Consider the following 5,000-nt stretch of genomic DNA (forward strand, 5'->3'; position numbering starts at 1 on the left):
GGTCTCCCGCAACATGACCTCCTCCAACGACGATACCGCCATCTATGCGACGCCAAGCCGATTAAGACAGCGATGGCGCCACAGTGCCCGCCTTTCGACGCCACCCACAAAGCCTGCAGCCTCTGTCGACCATAGCACCCAATCTCCAGTGGCTCTGCCGCACGAAGCCGTGGACCGGCAATGACTCCACCCGCACCCGTTCGTGCACCACCCCAACCGCCACACGCGCACCTCCAGCGGATGAACGGCGGAAGTTTCCCGCACTCGTAAAGTGCAATCCACCCCTATAACTTGCGTTTCATGAAGAGTTATTTCCAATATGCGACATTCCCGCTGTCCCTATACATGAGCCGCGACCTGTACCACTTACGAGCGAGAGACGCGATCGCGTTGCTCACTGTACGGCGTCCGATACCGAGCCATCAGCATGTCGGTCCCCATGCGCGTTGCACTCGCACTCGCAGTCGCAAAAACGTGGGGCAAATATATTACGCGGAAGAGCTATAACAGACCGAGCCCCACTGCATGGGGGGAGTCTTTGTCACTAATGTACACAGATGGAACATTTTGGACTGGAACCAGATTACCCGTACACACGGCGCTGATTAGTAATCAATGCAGAGCCATCAAACTACAGCAAATATACACAACTGTCCGTATACATGCTGAAAGAGTCTGCCCACAATGGGAACCACACGTCAGCCAGACACTCTGATCACGCACCACTCTCTGCTTCTAACAGGCGCACATACAATATGTAAGCACCAGCATGGAACAACATCCAGTGCATCTTCTCCGCCACATTACACAATCCACACTATCACAACCAGACCAGGAGGTCCATGCGGAAAATACAATATCCCAGCCTTTCGACATCCACCATTGCGCAGACCAGGCACCAACACCCACACATGTCCTATACAACGGTGCACCCAACATCACAATAGTACCTCCTGTCACAGCGCACAAACAATGACATGAGTCAAAGACACAGGTCTCACACAAGCATAGAATTGGAGCGCCGCCTCTAATAAGCCAAAGGTGCATCCTGACGTGACAAATCTGATCATGTCACAAGCATTCACTTACTATAATCACTATCAACGAACCTGCCGCCCCCGCCCCCCCCCCCCCTACACCTTTCCTTACAACAACGTGTAACCTAACCTAACCTAACCTAACCTATGTTGTACCTTAACCTAACCTATGTTGTACCTTAACCTAACCTATGTTGTACCTTAACCTAACCTATGTTGTACCTTAACCTAACCTATGTTGTACCTTAACCTAACCTATGTTGTACCTTAACCTAACCTATGTTGTACCTTAACCTAACCTATGTTGTACCTTAACCTAACCTATGTTGTACCTTAACCTAACCTATGTTGTACCTTAACCTAACCCATGTTGTACCTTAACCTAACCCATGTTGTACCTTAACCTAACCCATGTTGTACCTTAACCTAACCCATGTTGTACCTTAACCTAACCCATGTTGTACCTTAACCTAACCCATGTTGTACCTTAACCTAACCCATGTTGTACCTTAACCTAACCCATGTTGTACCTTAACCTAACCCATGTTGTACCTTAACCTAACCCATGTTGTACCTTAACCTAACCCATGTTGTACCTTAACCTAACCCATGTTGTGCCTTAACCTAACCCATGTTGTGCCTTAACCTAACCCATGTTGTGCCTTAACCTAACCCATGTTGTGCCTTAACCTAACCCATGTTGTGCCTTAACCTAACCCATGTTGTGCCTTAACCTAACCCACGTTGTGCCTTAACCTAACCCACGTTGTGCCTTAACCTAACCCATGTTGTGCCTTAACCTAACCCATGTTGTGCCTTAACCTAACCCATGTTGTGCCTTAACCTAACCCATGTTGTGCCTTAACCTAACCCATGTTGTGCCTTAACCTAACCCATGTTGTGCCTTAACCTAACCCATGTTGTGCCTTAACCTAACCCACGTTGTGCCTTAACCTAACCCACGTTGTGCCTTAACCTAACCCACGTTGTGCCTTAACCTAACCCATGTTGTGCCTTAACCTAACCCATGTTGTGCCTTAACCTAACCCACGTTGTGCCTTAACCTAACCCACGTTGTGCCTTAACCTAACCCACGTTGTGCCTTAACCTAACCCACGTTGTGCCTTAACCTAACCCACGTTGTGCCTTAACCTAACCCACGTTGTGCCTTAACCTAACCCACGTTGTGCCTTAACCTAACCCACGTTGTCCCCTAAAGTAACCCACGTTGTCCCCTAACGTAACCCACGTTGTCCCCTAACGTAACCCATGTTGTCGCCTAAACCTGCTCTGTAATTGTTATACGACTCGTTCAATTAGTGTAGTGTTGCCCACCCGCAACCCTCGCAATATAGTTCGCTACTCGCACTGCCCGCTCCCCTGTGTATCGCTTCATGTTAAACACCTTGCAAGTCTTGCTGACTTTCCACATGCTCCTGCTGTACACTGTAATGTGGATGGCAGCAGGACGTACATGCCGCCCCTCCCCACGTCCCCACCTTGCCCCCCTGCCTTCGCAAGCTGGTTGGTGAGAAGTTTGCATGTTCAATGCCCTTCGCATGCGACGTACTCAGGCTACGTTGTGGTGCGGCCTGTGTCAACCGTCCGCTAATGTCGTACGCGTAAACCACAATCTGTACTGCACATTCGTCCTTATGTACCGAATGATACATCGTGGCACATGTGTGACCGTACAACGACTGCGCCCAAAAACGGCGGACCATACAGTGCAAATATTGTGCACGCAGCTACGTGTCGTCTCCCTATGAGAGCTGGATTGCAGTGTGGTACGCCATAGAGACGTGTGGGAGGAACGGACGCCGTGGATGGCGATCAGCATGAGCTGTCTGTTGATGTATTCGGACCTAGTCGTCTCTCCTCACACACCGTGATGGCATGGTGCACCGCGTTCCATATCTGCGACATGCTACAGAGGCCGGTTGACAGTCGTTCGAGCAATGGACATCGCATACGTACGGGGGCCACCTTCCACGTATTGTCTAGGCGTGCACATTTTGTTGCGTGTATGTGGGCAGACGTAGTGTGGCGTGACACCTGACACAGGCATGCAATAATCGTTGAAGTTGCAAATGGCGATGGACGCCTGCGTTTTCTGGTGAAGTTACGCAAATGAACAAATGGTAACCTGTTGTGGTGCGGTTGTTCTCGCTAGGGGTGAATCGGTGATGGCGACGATAGGTTGAGGTACGAACCGGTTGTTCCAGCGATACCCACCATGCCGACGAAACTGAACGGCATCTGGGTGTGAAGCGATACGCGGCGGTGGCTGGGTGGGACCGTCCCCGGCCGGTGAGGGGGCGCCTCCCGGCGTGCTGGCCGCGCGGTGCGTGGGCGCACGCGCTACAGCCGGCTGGTGGGGGCGGCCAGTGGCAGGCGCGCCGGCCGACGGACGCGGCAGGCGTCGCAGCTGCGCGCCGGCGCACCCTGCGCGCGGCGCCGTGCGGCCAAAGTAGGTCCTCGCGGGCCCGGTGCGAAGCGCGGTGGACATCTTCAGTGTGCTGGTCCGATTGAGGACTGTGTGCGTTGAGGATGCGCCGCCGCCCGGCGCTCGGCGCCGCGACGCCGTCTGCTGCTCGGTCGCCCCAGCGGTTCTCGCTGGTGGTTTGTATCGCAGCTGTGCGGATGTGTTGGCGCGTGCGCTGTGCTGGGAGAGTTCGCTTCGGCACCCAAGTGGGGCTTTTGTCCTTCTGTGGCGCTGGCGTTGGAGCTGCCGGTCACCGTAGGTGGCGCGTGTTGTCTCCCGCCGGCAATGCCACGACAGCACGCTCCCGGGCCTCTGTCGGCAGCGGCAAGCTCAGTTGGGAGCACGGGTGGTCGCACCGAAAGCGTCTACTCGCCTAACTCCGGGCGATTGCGCCTCTCTCGAACCCGACCAAGTACTTGGGACGGCGCTGCGCGCCGCCGGGACCTGAGAGGGTTTCGAGGTGTATTGTGCAGGGGAGCTCAGCCTCCTCCTGTTTGCAGAATGATTGAGCGGACGCTTGCGTGTTCGCGCGGGCCCCCGGGACACACTCCCGGGCGGCCGGCTGCTCAGCTCTAGTTGACGCAGCTCCCTGGTTGATCCTGCCAGTAGTCATATGCTTGTCTCAAAGATTAAGCCATGCATGTCTCAGTACAAGCCGCATTAAGGTGAAACCGCGAATGGCTCATTAAATCAGTTATGGTTCCTTAGATCGTACCCACGTTACTTGGATAACTGTGGTAATTCTAGAGCTAATACATGCAAACAGAGTCCCGACCAGAGATGGAAGGGACGCTTTTATTAGATCAAAACCAATCGGTCGGCTCGTCCGGTCCGTTTGCCTTGGTGACTCTGAATAACTTTGGGCTGATCGCACGGTCCTCGTACCGGCGACGCATCTTTCAAATGTCTGCCTTATCAACTGTCGATGGTAGGTTCTGCGCCTACCATGGTTGTAACGGGTAACGGGGAATCAGGGTTCGATTCCGGAGAGGGAGCCTGAGAAACGGCTACCACATCCAAGGAAGGCAGCAGGCGCGCAAATTACCCACTCCCGGCACGGGGAGGTAGTGACGAAAAATAACGATACGGGACTCATCCGAGGCCCCGTAATCGGAATGAGTACACTTTAAATCCTTTAACGAGTATCTATTGGAGGGCAAGTCTGGTGCCAGCAGCCGCGGTAATTCCAGCTCCAATAGCGTATATTAAAGTTGTTGCGGTTAAAAAGCTCGTAGTTGGATTTGTGTCCCACGCTGTTGGTTCACCGCCCGTCGGTGTTTAACTGGCATGTATCGTGGGACGTCCTGCCGGTGGGGCGAGCCGAAGGCGTGCGACCGCCTCGTGCGTGCTCGTGCGTCCCGAGGCGGACCCCGTTGAAATCCTACCAGGGTGCTCTTTATTGAGTGTCTCGGTGGGCCGGCACGTTTACTTTGAACAAATTAGAGTGCTTAAAGCAGGCAAGCCCGCCTGAATACTGT

At 53.7% G+C, this 5,000-nt stretch overlaps 1 non-coding gene across 1 annotated transcript in view; it reads left to right on the forward strand.

Moving 5' to 3' along the window:
- The first annotated feature begins 4,108 nt into the window (after window positions 1-4,108).
- Window positions 4,109-5,000, forward strand: part of LOC124747076 — a 1,909-nt gene continuing 1,017 nt past the window's right edge. Inside the window, exon 1 of the ribosomal RNA XR_007011516.1 lies at window positions 4,109-5,000. This exon is cut by the window's right edge and continues 1,017 nt beyond it. This is a non-coding gene — a ribosomal RNA (small subunit ribosomal RNA).

This window comes from Schistocerca piceifrons, unplaced genomic scaffold (assembly GCF_021461385.2).
Source record: "Schistocerca piceifrons isolate TAMUIC-IGC-003096 unplaced genomic scaffold, iqSchPice1.1 HiC_scaffold_38, whole genome shotgun sequence".
Lineage (NCBI taxonomy): Eukaryota > Metazoa > Arthropoda > Insecta > Orthoptera > Acrididae > Schistocerca > Schistocerca piceifrons.